Source organism: Loxodonta africana, chromosome 16, assembly GCF_030014295.1.
Source record: "Loxodonta africana isolate mLoxAfr1 chromosome 16, mLoxAfr1.hap2, whole genome shotgun sequence".
NCBI classification, from domain to species: Eukaryota; Metazoa; Chordata; class Mammalia; order Proboscidea; family Elephantidae; genus Loxodonta; species Loxodonta africana.
Window position 1 is genome coordinate 76,845,935 of NC_087357.1, and position 21,764 is coordinate 76,867,698.

Sequence of the window (21,764 nt, forward strand, 5' to 3'; positions counted from 1 at the left end):
AAGATTGGCTGGCAAGATGGCAGGTAAGCTGCTAGCTCAAGTCCCAAGAACCAGAGACCAGAAGAACAGGAGCCACTTGCAGGATCCAGAGCAAGCAAAAGCCCACGAACCTTGCCAAAATATCCACCTATATTGGATGCAGGCCACATCTCCAAGGAAACTCCCTTTCAACTGATTGGCTACTCACAGCAGATCCCATCATGGAGGTGATCACATTGTATCAGATCTCACGATGAAAGTAATCACATCATCATACGACTGCCAAATTACATCATAACTGCTAAACCACTGAGAATCATGGCCCAGCCGAGCTGACAAACAACCTTAACAATCACAGATGCCATGTGAGCTGCAGCTACAAGCCAAGGAATGCCTGGAGCTACCAGAAGCTAAGAGAGAGCTGGAACAGGTTCTTCTTCTGAGGTCTTGAAGGAATCAACATGGCTAATACCTTGATCTCAGACTCCCAGAGTCCAGAAGAGAATGAGTTTCTGTTCTTTAAAGTCACCTACTCTGTGGTCTTTTGTTACAGCAACTCTAGGAAACTGATACATGCACAGTACTGCTTAGTGAATGAGGCTGGGTTGATCCCCAGCCAAGGAATCTCGTGCACAGGCACCACCCGAGGTCAGGTTTGATCCCTGGCCAAGGCACCTCCTAAGCACTCACCATGCACCTCAGTGGAGGCTTGGGTGTTGCTGTGATGCTGAATAGGTTTCAGTAGAGCTTCCAGACTAAGACAAACTAGGAAGAAAGGCTTGGAGATCTCGTTCTGAAAATCAGCCAGTGAAACCCACAATGATCCAGTCTGCACCCAATCATGGGGATGGTGCAGGACTGGGCAGCACTTTGTTCCCTTGTGCATGGGGTCACCATGAGTTGGGGGTTGACTTGAAGGAACTAACGGTGGTTTTGTGAATGCTTAAAGTTCCCCTGCCCTCATTTCTCCTCAGCATAGACAGAAATCTTTTATGACGAGAAGACTAATATGGCTCGAACAGGGGGTACGTGGTAGGCAGTGGCCAGACAATAGACAAAGCTCAGAGTTGGTGCTGGCTGTGAGGATGTTTTATCCTAAAGGCTGTGGGGAGACCTTACCTGGAGGCCATGGAAGCCATCGGAGGTACTGAATTAACCTGTGCTGTGAAATGATCTCTCCTGGCAAGGGTAGGGAGGGAAGCCCGGGAGTTAGGTAGAGCCTGGACACAGACAGCCGGAGAACTCACAGGCTGAGGGCTGTCGCCGGGCCTGAGTTAAGTAGTGGTGGAGACATAGTGCAGGGTGGAGGCCAGAGACAGAATCAGCGGTCACAGTTGAGGAGAAGGAGGAAGAAGAGACATGAAGAAATAGCATGAGGGGACTTACTTTGCCTGATGGCCTGTGATGGGGGTGGGGAAGCACTGGGTGATAAAGAACCTCAAGAGAAAGAGGGAGGAAGAGGAAGTCTCAAAAACCGAGGGGGCGCCCCCTTTTAAAAGGAGGTTGTGTTGTTAGGTACCGCATAGTGACCCCGGGTAGCAGAGCGGAATCGCCCCACAGGGTAATCTCTGGATGTGATTTTAACGGGAGCAGATCGCCGGGTCTTTCTCCCACAGAGCCACTGGGTGGGTTTGAACTGCCAGCCTTTTGGTTAGCAGTCAAGCACTTAACTGTTTGTGCCAACAGCGCTCTTAAAAAAAAAGGAGGGATGACGGCCGATTTCACAGACTGGGGAGCGGATCCTCAGGTGGTACAAGTCATTTGTGTTCGAGCGCTAAGCTAAAGGTTGGCCAAACCACCCAGTGGCACCGCAGAAGATTACAGCCAAAGAAACCCCATGGAGCAGTTCTAGTCTCCACACATGGGGTCACCGTGAGTGGGAATAGACAGGGCGGCAGCTAAGAACAACAGCAATAGAGAGCTGGTCACTTTGTGGAGGGGTGGTGAGAGGTGGCTGGGTGGGCAATTCGGGGGCCCCTGTCACTCTGGGTTGCATGATGTTGTGAGGTCTGGCTGCAGGGGCGCATTGCCCATCAGCTACAGAGTGGGCCCTCAGCTCAGGCTCACCGCTCGATTGATCGTGCTGCTGCTGGAACGGCACAAATAGTCGGCAATGCAAACACGGCCAGACTCCAGTGCATTTCCCCAGGGCATTGCTAATTAGTCCTGAGATGATTACTTGTCAGGCAGCAACCTGAGTTAGGGCTGAGCTACCAGGCAAGGGAGGCAGGCGCTGCCAGCCCTGCCCACGGACACATTCCTCCAGCTGTCTTAAAGAAATGCCACCATCACCAGCCCCTGTCTCCTGTCCTACCTTTCCAAGGTGCCATTGCTTTGGGATGACTGAGAGGGACTAATTTGCGTAATGGAAGAGTCACGGAGAGAGAATGTGGTGTAAATGTTAATCGCTTTTTTAACTTCGCATTATGTGATCCGTTAACATTAATATTTAATTTAATGCAGTCAAAAGATTAATGCTTGTGTTTATTTCTAAAAAAGGCCAGGATGCTTCAGGCTGCTTTTCAGCTTGGTTGAGCTGTGGGGGAAAAAAAAAGAAAAAAAAGCAAAACCCATCCAGAACAGAAGAAATGTATTCATGCTGTAATGATACAAATATCCTCTCCCCCACCCGCTGTCCCCCCTCGGTTCCTAAAAATAAGCCACGGGGTTCTAATGGGGACACTGATTAAATATTCGGCTCTGTAATTTATGCCCGAGTAAGTCCCAACAGGAACCAGGGGCTCTGGAAATCTGTTGTGAAATAATTATCCTGAATGACATTGTTGAGCTGGCCTGCAAGGGTGCTGTCAATAATGCATTAGCCCAAATCTGTTTGAAATACAGCAAGGAAATTACATGATATTCATGGGAACCTGAAAGAATTATCAGTAAACAAATTTAATCAACTTGATGTTATGCATACCACTCAACCTCTTATTATCTGATCATCTAGGTTTAGAACACGCAGGGGAATTGAATGACGTGGGATGTGAAGCTGAGGCTGTGTGCGTGTGTGTGTGTGTGTGTGTGTGCATGTGTGTTGGAACCAGCCTCAGGTCTCTGCAATTCTCCTCGGCTGCATTTCATTTGCATTTTTTCTCTAGGCCTGATTGTTGCCTGTCAGCTCTCACCCTAGCTGGCCCTTCAACTTCCTTTCTTTCCCCTCCAGCATCAGAGCCCTATTTAGAAAAGACAGTAGAGGGCCCACTGCCCTCCAGATGCCCTGTACTCCTCTCTTACCCTCCAAAAAGGTAAGGGTCACCCCTGCCCGATAGCTCAGAAATACAGAGGTAAGAGGGAAGTGAGTGCTGTTACCTGGGGAGGTGCTTCCTGGCATGGAAGAAAGAGACCTGTTACCTTACGGAGTTGCCCTCAGAGTTAAGTGAGAAAATGCATGCCAGGTGCCTAGCAGGGCCTGGCACACAGCAGATGTCCAGGAAATGCTATTTCCTTTTTGCTGTATCAAGAGGATTTTCTAGTTTTTTCATCTCTCCCCAAAAGGATAACTCACAGGATTAGTGAGTTTCTCCTTGTCTACTCCAGAAAAAATATATCAGGGTAGTATGGCATTGTTGAGCAAATAATCTAAGAGGCTGGACTATATGAAGAAGAACATGGCATCAGGATTGGAGGAGGGCTCATTGTCTTAGTTATCTAGTGCTGCTATAACAGAAATGCCACAAGTGGATGGCTTTAACAAAGAGAAGTTTATTCTCTCACAGTCTAGTAGGCTAGAAGTTCAAATTCAGGTCATTGGCTCCAGGAGGTTTCTCTCTTTGTTGGCTCTGGAGGAAGGTCCCTGTCATCAGCCTTTCCCTGGAACTAGGAGCTTCTCTGCACAGAAACCCCAGGTCCAAAGGATGCGATCTGCTCCCAGCACTGCTTTCTTGGTGGTATGAGGTCTCCAACTCTCTGCTTGCTTCTTTTTCTTTTTTTCTCTTGTAAGATAAAAGGTGGTGCAGACCACACCCCAGGGAAACTCCCTTTACATTGGATCAGGGATGTGACCTGGGTAAAGGTGTTACATCCCACCCTAATCCTCTTTAGCATAATCTAGCCTTGCCTTATTAACCACAGGCAGATTAGGGTTTATAACACATAGGAAAATTACGTCAATCACAAAATGGCGGACAACCACACAATACTGGGAATCATGGCCTAACCAAGTCGACACATATTTTTAGGGGACACAATTCAATCCATGGCACTCATTAACAACATGGGTTATACAGATGATATAATCTTGTTTGCTGAAACTGAAGAGGACTTGAAGCAGTTACTGATGAAGATCAAAGACCACAGCCTTCAGTGTGGATTACACCCCAACATAAAGAAAACAAAAATCCTCACAACTGGACCAATAAGCAACATGATGATAAATGGAGAAAATATTGAAGTTGTCAAGGATTTCATTTTACTTGGACCCATAATCAACACCCATGGGCGTAGCAGTCAAGAAATCAAATGACGTATTGCACTGGGCAAATCTGCTGCAAAAGACCTCTTTAAAGTGTTAAAAAGCAGAGATGTCACTTCGAGAACTAAGGTGTGCCTGTCCCAAGCCATGGTATTTTTGACAGCCTCATATATGCATATAAAAGCTGGACAATGAATAAGGAAGATCAGAGAAGAATTAATGCCTTTGAATATGGTGTTGGCAAAGAATATTGAATATACCATTGACTGCCAGAAGAACAAACAAGTCTTTCTTGGAAGAAGTATAGCCAGAATGCTCCTTAGAAGCAAAGATGGTGAGACTTAGTCTTACGTGCTTTGGACACGTTATCATGAGGGACCAGTCCCTGGAGAAGGTCATCATGCTTGGTAAAGTAGAGGGTCAGTGGAAGAGAGGAAGGCCCTCAACGAGATTGATTGGCACAGTGGCTGCAAGTATGGGGTCAAGCGTAGCAACTATTGTGAGGGGCACAGGACCGGGCAGTGTTTTGTTTTGTTGTGCATGGGGTCTCTGTGAGTCAGAACTGACTCGATGACACCTAACAACAACAACATGCCATTGTTTTTGTTGTTAGTAGCTGTCGAGTCAGTTCTGACTCACGGCAACCCCATGTGTCCACTGAGGACAATGAATGAGTTTTGGAGGAGTTCAGAGGAGGGAGAGACCACTGTGGGGTAGAGTAGCCCTGAGGTGGGCCTCAAAGGATAAGAGGACTTAGAGGGACACACAGAGGGTTGCAAGTGGTGGTGTGGAGATGAAAATGCACACAGGAGCTTGGGGACAAAGAGCAAGTAGGTCTGATTGGCACCAAGAATGGATAAGAACAGTCAGGGAGAGTGGAAAGACAGGTTGGAGCCAGGTGGGGAGTGTTTGGAATGCCAGGCTGAGGAGTTTGGTTTTATTCTCTCAGGCCATGGGAGATCATTTGGAGGACTAGACTGCTGACAGAGGAGAAAGCTTGGGAATCTGGGATTACTGGGGCTACCGCTGAACTTCAGTGCTGGGGGGCTTTCAGCCCTCAGAGTTATTACTACCTTAGCAGGTGGAAGCCAGGCAAGGCCTAGTTTTGGCAGAAACATCACTCAAGAGAAAGGTACAGTCAGGGTTGGAGGGGGTGGTAGGGTAAGATTCTAGGTGCAGCTGAACAGAGAGCGGAAGGAGACCAAGGCAGGGAGGGGGCAGAGGACAGGAGGAAGAACTTGTCTTTGGAGTGAAGCAGACCTGGTTTAGGTCTCAGCCTTGTCTTTTACTGACTCTGTGACCCTGAGCACGTAACTTTGCTTTTCTGACACTGAGATTAAACAAGATCTGTGTGGAAGAACCTACACATTTCCTCACACCATATTTTAACATACTCTAAAATGTGGCCCCCTTAGCTTATCTGACCTTCCTTATGAGCCCTTTCCCTACAGGGGAACAGGAAACTTTAACATATCAATTAAGTTTCTATCATTCTCCTCAGTTGCCTTTCAGTTAAAGTGCTCCCACTTTTCATTTTTATCAGGGCTGGTTTAAATGGTCCCTTTGGGGTGATTGAATGGCTGTATAGGCAAATGCTCAGTCTAACAGCATTTTAGTCCTTCCCATTCTCCTCTCCAAAATGGTGCATGGGTGTTGGAGGGGTTTGCAGCATTCTCAAGGCAGCGGGGAGAAGTGGCCTCAGATCCACATGGGGTTCTCCACACTCAGGGGCTGGTCTGGTCTGCTCCCTGGACTGGTGCCCACTAAGGTGTGACTGGTCTGCACTGGCCTCTAGGGTGACATGCTGGTAGAGTCTGTGGTTTCGGCCATTTGTCCTCAGGTTGCAAAGTACCTGTCCATGGTAGCCTTTTTCTCTTGATCCCAGGGTTCTAACCCCCAGTACCTTTGTGTGCCCTCTTTGAATTTGCTCTTTTTGAGGAGTCAGGGGTGTGGTCTATTTGTCTCTTCTTAAGCCAGTATCACATTACTGATTACTGTAGTTGTATAGTAAGCCTTGAAATCAAGTAATATAAATTTTCCAATTTTGTTCTGTTTCAAGTTTGTTTTTGCTATTCTAGGTCCTTTGAATTAGCCTGTAAGTTTTAAAATCAGTTTTACAGTTTCTTCAAAAAAGCATGCTGGATGTTTGAGAGACTGACTTGATTTTTAAACTTTCACTTAAAGCACAATAAAAAAAAAAAGCATGCTGGATTTTGATTGCGATTTCAGTTAATCTATAGGTCAATTTGGAGAAAGTTTACATCTGTCTTGGGCTGGGTTCTCTAGAGGAGCAAAATCAGTGAAATGCATATACAAAAAATATATATAGAGAGAGATTTAATTCAAGGAAATTGTTCAGACAGTTGTGGAGGCGGGTAAGTCCCAACTCTGTGATTCAGGCATCAGGCTGGAGGCTTCGCTTGACTCACATGGTTGCAGGGGCTGACAGATGGCAGGCTCCTGGCTCACGTCCCAAGAACTAGAGGTTAAATGATGATGAGTCAGATGCAGGATCCAGAGCAAGTGTAAGCCTTGTTGGAACAACTATTTACATACTGGAGGCAGGCCATGTCTCCCCAGGGAAAACCCCCTTCCAGCTGATTGGCTGCTTGTAGCAGATCTCATCATGAACGTTATTACCTTATATCAGATCTCATCACAGAGGTGGTTACATTATATCACGTTATGGGAGAACGATCAGTCCAGTGTCTGCCAAACCACTGAGAATCATAGCCTAGCCAAGCTGACACATAACATTAACCATCACAACATCCTGTCAGTATTGACTCTTCCAATCTATGAACATAGTATAGCTTTCCATTTATTTAGTTTTTCTTCAATTTCTCTTAGCAATGTTTTGTTGTTTTGAGTTTGTAGAGGTCTTTTATTATGTTTGTTCCTAAGTATTTTATATTTTTTGATGCTATTGTAAAAAATATTTAAAAAATTATTTTCCAATAATTTGTTGCTAATATAGAAGTTTTCTTTTTAGTACTTGCCAAGCTGGTGGGAGGAAAGCCAGGCAAAGGTCACCATGGGGAGATGATATCCCCGATATTTGAATTCTAAACAGATGGAGGCTGAGCTGAAAGATAGAGAGACACAGAGAGGGACTTGAAGAAAAGATTTGAGCTCCTGTATTCAATTTTTCAGAAGCCAGGTCTATCCTGGACTTTAAAGTTACTAAAGAAAATAAATTTACATTTTTTGCTGAAGCCTTTCTGAGCTGGGTGCCTGTCACTTACAGCTGAAAGAATCCTGGCTAATCTAATGTCTGACCTGGCCCAGTCTTACAGGCTAGTGTGTGTGTGGAGGATCTGAGTTCCATGCTGTCTTAGTCATCTAGTACTGCCATAACAGAAATACCACAAGTGGATGGCTTTCACAAAAAGGAATTTATCTTCTCACAGTCTGGTAGATTACAAGTCCAAATTCAGGGCATTGGCTCTAGGGGAAGTCTTTCTTTCTCTGTTGGCCCTGGAGGAAGTTCCTTGTCCTCAATCTTCCCCCGGTCGAGGAGCTCCTCAGACATAGGGACCCTGTGTCCAAAGGATGTGCTCTGCTCCTGGTGCTGCTTTTTTGGTGGTATGAGGTCCCCAACTCTCTGCTTGCTTCCCTTTCCTTTTATTTCTTGAGAGATAAAAGGTGGTGCAGGCCACACCCCAGGGAAACTCCCTTTACCTTGGATCAGGGAGGTGACCTGAGTAAGGGTGGTGTTACAATCCCACCCTAATCTTCCGAACATGAAGTTACAATCACAAAATGGAGGACAACCACACAGTACTGGGAACCATGGCCTAACCAAATTGATACACACACTTTTGGGGGGACATAATTCAATCAGTGACACATGCCAATGAGGAAAAGAAAAAACATGGGTCCACTAACTCTTAGCCCATCTTCCCATGAGTGAGAGCTATAAACCTGCTTGCTGGTTTCCTTTCTATGTGACCTATCAGGTGAGCCCATTGCTCATAAGCATTTGATTTTTTTTTTTCATTAGAGAAGCACAGTCTAAACCCATATTGAAGGAAATGCATGCACACGTGCACGCATGCGCACACACACAGAGAGACAACGTCTCTGTTAGCTGGACTGTGGTCCTGCCCTGAAGGACCACAGACTCCCTCAATTTTGCTGAGAAAATGGGATTTGTTCTTGCTTCTCTCGGAGCCTGAGGCATCCCAAAAATCATGCTACCATTTGATAATTTTTCCGTAACCCAGGGAATGTCACCACCTCCCATTAAGTCCTTTTAGTTTAGACCCCCTGTCTGACGAGGGGGGAGGATCTGGGGGTAGTGTGTATGGGAAGCACTTGCCATTTTCTCTAGTACAATTCAGCCATCCATCCACTCAACCATCATCCATCCGACTAACACTGGACTTCTACTGGGAAGATTGAAAATGTATTGACTGTGTTTTGTATATACTATTTCACTTGATTCCTGTTGCAACTGTATGTGAATGATATTATTATTATCCCATTTCACAGCTGAAGAACCTGAAGCTTAGAGAGTTTAAGCCGCTCACCTAAGTCCGAAAAGGAGAAAGTGACAGAGCTGAAATTCAGACCCTAATGCCCATGTTCTTTCTCTTTTGAGCAGCTGCCGGTGTTCTCTGCATGTGAGGTCTATGCTAAGCAGTGCAGCGGTGAGGCAGGGGAATGTGGCAGTGACCTGGGTGTGAGTCCTGTCATCCAAGTGTTCTCTGGATGTGAGGTCCATGCTAAGCAGTGCAGGGGTGAGGCAGGGGAATGTGGCAGTGACCCGGGTGTGAGTCCTGTCATCCAAGTGTTCTCTGGGCGTGAGGTCCATGCTAAGCAGTGCAGGGGTGAGGCAGGGGAATGTGGCAGTGACCCGGGTGTGAGTCCTGTCATCCAACCTCGTAGTCTCTTAGAAGAACTGAGACAATGAGTGACTAACTACAACACAGAGTAGAAAGCAGGAATAGCTTAGTGTAGTGATATTAATCTTTAAGATTCAGGGACAAATCAATCAGAGTTCCAGGGAATTCTTGGGAATTCTCAAAATCATAAGTTATTCTTAAGGCTTCCAGGATTCCGCATTCTCTTTACTTATTATTATGTATGGCTAAGTGTTTTGTTTTGGAAATAAGTAATATTAAGCTAGTAATAGGAACTGTAGCCTATAAAAAAATTTTTTTTTTTATAGCAGATATTAAAACACTAGAAAATGCCAGTGAACATTATTGGGTAGTATTTGAATAATGTAACAGGAAAGGTGTGCACCAGGGTTGTATTCTTTCACCATACCCACTCAATCTGTATGCTGAGCAAATAATCCCAGAAGCTGGACTATATAAAGAAGAATGGGGCATCAGGATTGGAGGAAGACTCATTAACAACCTGGGTTATTCAGATAATGCAACCTTGCTTGCTGAAAATGAAGAGGACTTGAAGCACTTACTAATGAAGATCAAAGACCACAGCCTTCTGTTTGGATTGCACCTCAACATAAAGAAAACAAAAATCCTCACAACTGGACCAATGAGCAACATCATGATAAATGGAGAAGAGATTGAAGTTGTGAAGGATTTCATTTTACTTGGATCCACAATCAACAGCCATGGAAGCAGCAGTCAAGAAACGAAAAGACGCATTGCATTGGGTGAATCTGCTGCAAGGGACCTCTTTAAAGTGTTGAAGAGCAAAGAAGTCACCTTGAAGACTAAGGTGCACCTGACCCAAGCCATGGAATTTTCAATCGCATCATATGCATGTGAAAGCTGGACAATGAATAAGGAAGACCTGAGAAGAATCGATGCCTTTGAATTGTGGTGTTGGAGAAGAATATTGAATATATCATTGACTGCCAGAAGAATGAATAAATCTGTCTTGGAAGAAGTACAACCAGAATGCTCCTTAGAAGCAAGAATGGTGAGACTGCGTCTTACATACTTTGGACATGTTGTCAGGAGGAATCAGTCCCTGGAGAAGAACATCATGCTTGGCAAAGTACGGGGTCAGCGGAAAAGAGGAAGACCCTCAACGAGGTGGATTGACACAGTGGCTGCAACAATGAGCTCAAGCATAACAACGATTGCGAGGATGGCCCAGGACTGCGTAGTGTTTCGTTCTGTTGTGCATCGGGTCGCTATGAGTCGGAACTGACTTGATGGCACCTAACAACAGCAACAACAACAACACTGAGATCTCCTAGCAAGGCTAATAGTACTACACATAAGCACATGTCAAAATTACTAACTTAAGGACTTCTTTACTTCCGAAACTTGTTTTTTTTTAGAACACCGCTCATAGGATTTGTATGAAGTGTACTATGCATATGAACTTATTAATATTTATTTTATTTGCAATAATAACTCACTGTCAGCAGCAAAAAGGGCAACAAACACACACTGATAACATGACAACAGCTGCGAGCAGGACTGACCAATGTTGACCTTAACCTTCGACTCTGCATGTCACCATTTCCTGCTCGTCGTTTTGACTTGACATCAGTGGATTCCTTCGAACCGGGAATGTCTCCATATTGATAAATTTTAATTTTCGCAGGAGAAATATGATACTTTTTCTTGATTAATTTTTTTTTTTTTTTTTGGAAGTTGAGATTCAGAAAACCATTTAAATTTCTTGAGAAATGATGCGAAGGTATTTCTGTGTGGATATACTAGTTTTGTTTTTAAATTATTTTTTATATTGTTGTAAATATGTAACAAAACATTTGCCATTTTGGCAATCTTCACATGGACAGTTCAGTGACAGTAATTATGTTCATCACATTGTTCTACCATCACCCTTTTGATACACTAGTATTGAGGGAGATATAGCTACAAGGTATAGGATTTGAAGAAGGTAAATATGAATAGCAGCTACAGGAATCTTGGAAGTCTTCCTGGAGGACGTGGCATTTTTAGTGTGGTCTCTGGATGTGGAGACTGGGGTTTGGAGGTTGGGGTAGGAACAGAGAGAAAAACATTCCAGGTAGAAGGCAGAGCTGAGCAAAGACTGGGTAGCTGGAAAGCGTGGGGCAGATTTGGGATACACCAGGAAGTTGGATTCACCTTGAGCATAGAATTTGTGAAAAGGAGTGGTTGACAGTGAAGACAGGGAGGTAGAGTGGGACTAAAACCTTCAGCTGACAGGTGTCACATACTTGCATTTCCCCACCCTTCAAAGTATTTACCTGTTTATCTGTGTCCACGTTGAGGAAGCTGAGTCTCCTGAGTCAAGGGACTTACATAAGCGATCACAAAGGTAACAAATTGCAATAGTTGGGGAACTTGAATGTCACACAGCACATAGCCCAATGACTTGCCCATCACAAGAACACAGTAGAAGTGTGTGGAATGCTGGAGTCACTGGGCCTTCTTTGTATTTTATATATTTTATTTTTTCATGAAGATATACACAGCAAAACGTAGATTAGTACTACAGTTTCTACATGTACAGGCCACTGACACTGGCCACACTCCTCAAGCTGTGCCATCTTTTTCCATACCCTTTTCTGAATTGTTTCACCTTTATCGGCACAAACTCACTACCTTCTAAGTCTCCCATCCTACCCCTCAAGCTGCTATTGTCAATCTAATCTTGTATTGATAATTCTTTAAAAGAATACAATGCTCAAAGAAGAAACTCTTTTCCAACTAAGCTAAACCACTGTTTGGCCCAAAGATGATCCCAGGGGATCATTTTGGGTCAAGGTTTAAAGATTTCCTCAGGGCAATTGTTTTGGGGGTCATCCAACCTCCATAGCTCCAGAAAGTCTGGATCCTATGAGAACTTAAATTTCTGTTCCACATTTTTCCCACTTTTGATCAGGATTCTTCTACAGAATCTTTGTTTAAATCATTTAATAATGGTGGCTGGGCACCATCTAGTTCTTCTGATCTCATGGCAAGGAATGTAGTTGTTCATGAAGGCAATTGGACAAGCATTCAATTTCCTCCTCCAATTCCTGACCCTCCATCTTCCTCTGCTGCTCCAGGAGAGCACAGACTAATTTTTGTACCTTAGATGGCCACTCTCAAGGTTTTAAGACTCCAGGTACAACACAGTGAGCTAGGAGGTAGACAGAATCACTGAAGTCTATATTAGGCCAATAAATCGGGATGTTCCATGAAACCATGACCCTAAACACACTGGGCCTTTCTTTAATGACTCTTGAGTTGAATCGATATGTAGAAATTAGAGGAAGATAGGTTTTATTTTATTTTAATTAATTTTGTTGAGAATATACACAGTAGACATACACCAATTCAACAATTTCTGTATGTACATTTCAGTAACATTGATTACATTCTTCAAGTAGTGCAAAAATTCTCAAGCTCCATTTCTGAGTTGTTCCTCCCCCATTAACATAAACTTAGTGCCCCCTAAGCTTCCTATCTAATCTTTTGAGTTGATGTTGTCGGTTTGATCCCATATAGACAGCGCTTAAAGAGCACAGTGTTCAAGGCAGACATTCTTTTTTTTTTTTTTAATTTATTTTATTTTGTTGTTGTTGAGAATATGCACAGCAAAAAAAGTCACTAAATCCAGTTGCAATGTGTACAATTCAGTGACCCTGATTGCATTCTTCGAGTTGGACAACCATCCTCACCCTCCTTTTCTGAGTTGTTCCTCCTCCACTAATTTAAACTTACTGCTGCCTAAGTTTCCGACAAATCTTTCTATTTGCTATTGTCAATTTGATCCTATAAGGATAGTTCTTAAAACAGCATAATGCTCAAGGCAAACATTCTTTGTTAGTTAAGCTAAACTGTTGTTTAGTTTTAAGGCTTGAGGGGATATATCTTTTTGTTTTGTTTTTATTGTACTTTAGGTGAAAGTTTACAGAGCAAATGAGTTTCTCATTCAACAATTAATGCAAAAATTGTTTTGTGACATTAGTTGCAATTCCTGAGATGTGTCAAGACGCTCCTCTTCTCCACTCCGGGTTCTCCATTTCCTTTCGTCCTGTTTTCCTACCCGTTCCTGACTTCTCATCTTTGCTTTCAGGCAGGTGTGCCCATTTGGTCTTGTATACATGATTGAACAACAAAGCGTGTTCCTCACTCGTGGTATAGTTTCTCTTATAGACCTGTCTAATCTTTGGCTGAAGGGTGAATTTTGGGAGAGACTTCAGTTCTGAGTTAAAAGAGTATCTGGGGGCAATAGTCTCAGGGTCCCTCAGTCTCTGTGAGACCAGTAAGTCTGGTCTATGTTTTGTGAATTTGAATTTTGTTCTACATTTTTCTCCTGCTCTGTCCGGGAACCTCTATTGTGATCCCTGTCAGAGCCATCAGTGGTGATAGCTGGGCACTGTCTTGGAGTTCTGGCCTCAGGCTGGTGGAGGCTGTGGTACTTCTGGTCCATATGTCTTTTGTACTATTGTTTTCCTTGTGTCGTTGGTTTTCTTCATTCTTCTTTGCTCCAGAAGGATGGGGGCAGTAGATGTATCTTAGATGGCTGCTCCCAAGCTTTTAAGACATCTACTCACCAAATAGGATGTATAACATTTTCTTTATGAACTATGTTATGCCAGTTGACCTAAATGTTCCCCCCAAGACCGTGGTCCCCAGCCCTCAGCCCAGGAAGTTGTTACCTCAGGGAGTTTGGATGTGTCTACGAAGCTTCTATACTTTGCTTTGGTCAAGTTGTGCTGACTTCCCCGACGTTGTGTATTGTCTTTCCCTTCACCAAAGTTAACACTTGTTTACTATCTAGTTAGTGATTTCCTCTCCCCACCCCTTCCCTCCTTCATAATCATCAAAGATTGTTTCTGTGTATAAATGTTTTCTTGGGTTTTTATAACAGTGGTCTCATATAGTATTTCTCCTTTTGTGTTTGACTTATTTCAGTCAGCATAATACCCTCCGGGTTCATTCATGTTGTGAGTTGTTTCACACACTGAACATTGTTCTTTATCCTTGTGTAGTATTCCATAGTGTATGTACCATAATTTCTTTATCCATTCGTCTGTTGATGGGCACTTAGGTTGTTTCCATCTTTTTGCTATTGTGAATAATGCTGCAATGAACATGGGTGTGCGTATGTCTGTTTGTGTGACAGCACTCTTATTTGTCTATGATATATTCCTAGGAGTGTGATAGCTGGATCACATGGTATTTCTATTTCCAGCTTTTTATGGAAGTGCCACATCATTTTCCATAGTGGTTGTACCATTTTACATCCCGAACTAGAAGTGTATAAGAATTCCAATCTCCCTGCAACCTCTCCAACATTTGTTATTTTCTGTTTTTTTTTTTTTTTTTTATTATGGTGCCAGTAATGCTGGGTTGAGATGGTATCTCAGTGTAGTTTTGATTTGCGTTTCTATAATGGCTAACGATCTGGAGCATTTCCTCATGTGTCTGTTAGCTGCCTGAATGTCTTCATTGGTGAAGAGTCTGTTCATATCTTCTGCCTATTTTTTAATTGGGTTGTCTTTTTGTTGTTGGGGTGCTGAAGTATTCTATAGATTTTACAGATTAGAGCCTTGTTGGATATGTCATAGCCAAGCATTTTCCCCCCCAGTCTGTAGGCTCCCTGTTTACTCTTCTGGTGAAGTCCTTTTTTTTTTCCTGTGATAAGTATTTATTATTTGGTTTTGTTATTTCTAGGCACAAGAAACTTCATGGTCATTACCAGGTGTGGCCTGTTCAGGTATCTGTGTTGTTGTTGTTAGATGCTGTTGAGTCGGTTCTGACGCATAATGACCCTGTGTACAACAGAATGAAACACCATTTGGTGAAGTCTTTTGATGAGCATATGCCTTTAATTTTTAGGACCTCCCAGTTATCTAGTTTATCTTCTGGTGTTCGTGCATTGTTCAGTATGGTTTGTGTTGTATTTACGCCATGCATTAGGGCCCCTAGAGTTGTTCCTATTTTTCTTCCTTGATCTTTATCATTTTAGGTTTTATATTTAGATTTTTGATTCATTTTGAGGTTTTCTTTTTTTTTTTTTTTATGTATGGTGTGAGGTATGGGATCTGTTTCATTTTTTTATGATAGACATCCAGTTTTGCCAACACCATTTGTTAAAAAAGACTGTCTTTTCCCCATTTGGTCCTCTGTCAAAGATCAGGTGACCGTAGGTGGATGGATTTACATCTGAGTTCTTGATTCTGTTCCGTTGGTCTGTGTGTCCGTCTTGTACCAGTCCAGGCTGTTTTGAGTACCGTAGCAGTAAAGTGGGTTCTGAGGTCAGGCAGAGCGAGGCCTCCTACTTCGTTCTTTTTCTTCAGTAATTAATGCTTTGCTTATCTGGGGCCTCTTCCCTTTTCATGTAAAGTGGGTGATTAGTTTTTCCATCTCATTAAAGAACGCTGTTGGTATTTGGATTGGGATTGCACTATATCCGTAGGTTGCTTTGGGTAAGATTGATATTTTCACAATGTTGAGTCTTCCTATCCATGAACATGGTATTTTTTCTGTTTATTTAGGTCTCTTTTGGTTTCTTGCGTTAATGTTTTGTAGTTTTCTTTGTATAGGTCTTTTATGTCCTTGGTTAGATTTACTACTAAGTATTTAGTTTTTGGGGGTCTATCATAAATGGTATTGTTTTCTTGATTTCCTTTTCGTATTTCTCTTTCTAGGTGTATGGGAATCCAACTGATTTTTATATGTTGATTTTGTATCCAGCACCTCTGCCAAATCTATTAAAAAAAAAAAATCTATTAGTTCTAGTAATTTTCTTGTGGAATCTTTAGGGTTCTCTACGTATAGTACTATACTATCTGCAATAGGAATAGTTTTACTTTTTCCTTACCAATTTTGATGCCTTTTATTTCTTTTCCTTGCTTTACTGCTGTAGCTAGGACTTCCAGCACAATGTTAAATAGGAATGATGATAAAAGGCATCCTTGTCTTGTTCCAGTTCTCAGGCAGAGGGCTTTCAGCCTCTCCCCATTGCAGATGGGTTTGTATAGATGTCTTTTAATATGCTAAGGAATTTCCTTTCTATCATATTTTCTTGAGAATTTTTATCAGAAATGGGCATTGGACTCCATCAAATGCCTTTTCTGCATCAATTGAGATGATCATGTGATCCTTTTCTTTTGTTCTATTTATGTGGTGGATTACTTTGATTTTCTAATGTTGAACCATCCTGGCGTACCTAGTACGAATCCCACTTGATCACAGAGTTTTATGTTTTCGATAACATGCTGAATTCAATTGCCTAGAATTTTGTTGAGAATTTTTGCGTCTATATTCATGAGAGATTTTGGTCTGTAATTTTCTTTTTTTGTGGTGTCTTTGCCTGGCTTTGGTATCAGGGTTATGCTGGCTTCATAGAATGAATTCGGAGTATTCCTTCCTTGTTTAGAGTCTGAAATAGTTTTAGTACTTGTGTGAGCTCTTCTCTGAATGTTTGGTTGAATTCTTTAGTGAAGCCATATGGGCTAGGGCTTTTTTGTTGCTGGGAGTTTTTTTTTTTTTTTAATTACTTCTTCAATCTCTTCTCTTGTTATGGGTCTGTTCAGATTTTCCACCTTAGTTTGTATTAGTTTAGGTAGATAGTGTGTTTCTAGAAATTTGTACATTTCCTCTAGATTTTCAAATTTGTTGGAGTACAGTTTTTCTCAGTACTATTTTATGATCCTTTTTATTTCAGTTGGGTCTCTTGTAATGTCTCCCACCTCACTTCTTATTTGGGTTGTTTCTTCTTCTGTTTTTCTTTTGTCAATTTGGCTATTCGTTGGTCAATTTTGCTTTTTTTAAAAAGAACCAACTTTTGGTCTTATTGATTCTTTCCATTTTTTTTCTGTTCTCTATTTCATTTATTTCTTCTCTGATCTTTATTCCTTTCTTCTGGTGACTGGGCTTCTTTTGCTGTTGTCTTTCTATTTGTTCGTGTTGTAGGACCAATGTTTTTGTTTTGGCCCAGTCTTTTTTGATGTGTGCATTTATTGCTATAAATTGACCTCTGAGCACTGCCTTTGCTGTGTCCTAAAAGTTTTGGTATGATGTGCTTTTGCTCTTATTTGATTCTTGGAATTTTTTTGGTTACATCTTTGATTTTTTTCTATTACCCAGTGCTTTTTAAGAAAGGTGTTAATCAGAGTCCATATTATTTTTCCTTGCTCTTCCAGTTATTAATTTCTACTTTTATGGCATTGTTATCAGAGAGAATGCTTTGTATTATTTTGATGTTTTGGATTTTATTGAGGGTTGCTCTGTGGCCTAAAATGTGATCTATTCTGGAGAATGTTTCATGTGTGTTGGGAAAGAATATATACTTTGCTGCTGTTGGGTGGAGTGTTCAATATATACCTATGAGGTCAAGTTAATTGATTTTGGCCTTTAGATCTTCTGTGTCTTTGTTGAGTTTCTTTCTGGATGTTCTGTCATTTACCAGTGGTGGTGTGTTGAAATCTCCTACTATTATTGTGGAACTGTTTCTCTTTTCAGTGCTGTTAGAATTTGTTTCATGTATTTTGGAGCTCTGTCATTGCCTGTATGCATATTTATTAAGGTTATGTCTTCTTGGTGGATTGTCCCTTTAATCATTATATAATGTACATCCTTGTCTTTTATGGTGGATTTTGTTCTAAAGCCTATTTTATCTGAGATTAGTATTGTCACTCCTGCTGTTTTTTGGTTGCTGTTTGCTTGGTATACTTTTTTCCATCCTTTGATTTTTAATATATTTGTGTCTTTGTGTCTAAGGTGTGTCTCTTGTAGACAGCATATTGATTGGTCATTTTTTTTTAATCCATTCTGTCACTCTCCACCTCTTTACAGGTGCATGTAAGCCATTTACATTCAGTGTGATTATCGATAGGTGTGAATTTATTGCTGTCATTTGTTGTGCTTTTTTTTGTGGTTCTAATGTTTTCTTTGTTCCTCTTACTTTCCCGCACTGAGTTTCCTTTGTTTGTGGAAACTTTTCATTTATTTCCTTATTATAGATTTTGTGTTTATTGAGTATTTTTTTCTTTTTTATTTGGTGATTAGGTTTGTCAACTATCTTTGTAGTTACTTTGAAATATACACTTATCTTTCTGAGTTTAAACCAGCCATTTACTACTTGATATCACCTTGACTTCCTTTCCATTTGAAAGTTCTATTACTACATGGTTTATCCTCCTCTTTATTGTTTTGGTATTGTTGTCATTTACAGATTGATGTCTTTGGTTTCCTGTTCTAAATCTTTTCATTTTATCTTATTATCGAGAATTCGTTACCTATGTTGGTATCTGACTGATGCTGTCCTGTGTCTGAGACTCAGGTTTTTGTTCAATGTCGTCGGTTCTCTAACCAAAGTACACCCTTTAATATTTTTTGTAAGTTTGGTTTGGTTTTTACAAATTTCCTTATTTCTACTTATCTGAAAATGTCCTTATATCACCATCATATTTGAGACAGAATTTTGAAGCATATATTATTTTTGGTTGGTAATTTTTTTCTTTCAAAGTTTATATATGTCATCACATTGCCTTCTTGCCTGCATAGTTTCTGCAGAGTAATGAGAGCTTAGTCTTATTTTTTTTCCCTTTGTAAGTGACTTTTCATTTTTCTTGAACTGCTCTCAGAATTCTTTTTTTGACTTTGGTTTTGGCAAGCGTGATTATGATATGTCTTGGTGACTTTCTTTTGGGGTCTATCCTATATGGCATTTGTTGAGCTTCTTGGATGGTCAGCTTTTCATTTTTCATGATATTAGGGAAGTTTTCTGCCAGCGAATCTTCAACCATCCTCTCTGTGTTTTCCATTTTGTCCCCATTTCGGAACTCCGATCACATGCAAATATTGCTCTTGATTGTATCCCACATAATTCTTAGATTTGCTTCATTTTTTTCCTCAAACAAAGTGCTGTCCGTGGATTTGTCCTCCATTTTGCTATTCTGTCTTCCATTGTTCAAATTTGCTCCTAAAACCGCCTATTGAGTTGTTTGTTTCTGAAACTTTTTTGCTTATCTTTTGGATTTCTAATTGCTGTTTTTTATGATTTCTAATTGTTTATTTATTTTGACATTTTGTGCTTTTCTGAATTCTTCTATTGCTTTGTATGTTCCTTGATTTTGGGTATGCTTTCATTGTTTTTTCTGTGTTTTCCATTATCTTGTCTATTTTTTCCTTAGTTTTGTTTGTGTTTTTCTTGATCTCTTTGCTAATCTCTTGGAGAGCCCTGAATATTAGACTTTTGAACTCCATATTAGGTAGTTTCAGTGCCTTTTCAGTGGATATTATTGGTTTAGAGTTTAAAGATTATTTTGAGGCAATAGTTTTGGGAGTGCATCCAGCTTCTATGGCTCCAGAAAATCTGCAGTCCTTGAGAATTTGAAATTCTCGAGGCAGACATTCTTTACTAATTTGCTGAACTGTGGTTTGGTTTAAGTTTTAAGGTTTAGAGGGAGGGAGGTTTTCATCCTCTATGACCAAATATGATCAAGAAAAACAGGTTTCAGTAACAAGCTGCTTTAACAATTTTTTTTTTGTTGTTATTTTTTTCTTACTGAGGCTATGAATTTGTAGCTGATCTCTTCCTTTTGGCCACAAGGAAGCTTAATGTCAAATTTTTAGCTCTGTAGAATGGAATGGTTTGCCTTTCTATGTGCTGATTTTACTCCTTTATTATTTTCCTATCCCCTTTCCCTTTGCTATTCATTTTATCCCTTTGCCTTGGACATATTCATTCAAGCTGTCTCAAGGTTGGATATAATTCACTAATTAATTGAGCACAGCCTGCTTAAATTCTCACAGTTAGAGGTGCAAAACAGTGTATTGTGCTGCCCTTTGAGGTGGTGAGCTCACTGTCATCAGAGGTGTGTAAGAAGAGACAGGAGGACCACTTTGCTCAAAGATTTTCTGATTATAAGAACTGGAACTAGGTCACTCTTTCATTGTGCCCACAGCCATTTCCTTAACAAGCTGCACCCCCAGATGCGGTGCTCATAATCGGATCCTGCTCCTCGCACAGGCCTGGGGTCCTCTGACTGCACAGACTAATGAGACTCCAGGGGCTGGGGCTGCAGGCTGCCTGGCGCTGGGGCAACAGTGCAGATGACACTAATAGCACATGACTAGCAGTGGATTGACTGAGTGAGCAGATGTTAAGGGTTTGGCTGATAATGATTCATTACTGTTTGGGAGAAACCTGACAGGGATGTTCTCACTCTAAGAATTAAGTAGTTTACGCTTCATCAGTCATACTGAGCAGAGTGTAAACAGGCCTTCCAAGTACAGAGCTCCCTAGTTGGAGGAATTAGCATTCCTTCCACCTTGCCAGACACGGGAGAAGGGAAAATGGAAGGAAGAGCGAGTCAGGGGGAGAGGAAGCTCAAGGAGACAAAGGCATGTGTATCAGGTGCTTGCCTTCCATGAATACATCTCTCTTCTTCCAGCAACTTCTCTGCTTATGGTTTGGGAAAGTACTCCCTCACCACTCTCAATCCATGCTAGGGTGGAGGCTCCTTTTCAACTGGAGGGTGGGGCATGTGACTGAGGCTGGGCCAATCAGTGCACTGCTGCATTGCTTGGGCCACAGTGATTGGTTCAGAGATGGGCATGTGTGACCCAAACAGAAAAGATAAGACTCAGTGAGACATTCGCCGGGAATTTAGGGCAAGCTCTTTTCTCGCTTTTCCTGAGGGGGATGTGATGCAGGCTGCAGGAGCCATTTTGTGATTCCAGTCTCCAAGCCAGGGAGTCACTCCCAGCATTTCAGGTTGCTCAGCTGATGCCACATGGAGCAGAGACAACTGTCCCTGTTGAGACCTGTCCAAATTTGTGAGAAAATGATTTGTGAGAAAAAACAAAGGCTGTTGTTTCAGGCCACTGAGTTTGAGGTGGCTTGTTATGTAGCAATGGATAACTGGAATAGTTCGTTTGCTGTATTTTGGTCTCCAGACTAATCTTTCTTATTGCAAACATGATTTTTTTTACTCCCTCTGCTTAAACATATTCAAAATTGTGCAGGTTAAAGGTCAATCACCTTTGTGTCATGCAAGACCTTTCTGGACCTACCTCTGAAATCTCATCTCCCTGCCTTTCCTCCCAAGAATCCTGTCCTTCTGTTACACAGAACTGCTTGTTATTCTCTAAACAGCCCATGCTCTCTTGGGCCTCTGTGTCTTTGCACATTCTGTTCCCTCTACTTGGAATGTCTGTCCAGTCACTGTCTATGACACCTCCTTGGTAAGGTCCCTCTTCTCTCTTTCCTATTTCTTCTGTTAGATAAATATTGGAGCTTTATTTATTTATTTATTCACTGTATTTTCTCCCTCAACTATTTTTGTACTTTTTTTTTTTTGGTTCTACTTAATGGAGAATTTCCTTGATTTTATCTTCCAAACATTCTTATGGAATGTTTTATTTTTGACAATCTCATTTCAAGTTTCCAACAACTCTTTCTTGTTCTGTTTTTCATGGTATCTTGTACATGTTATATGTTTCTT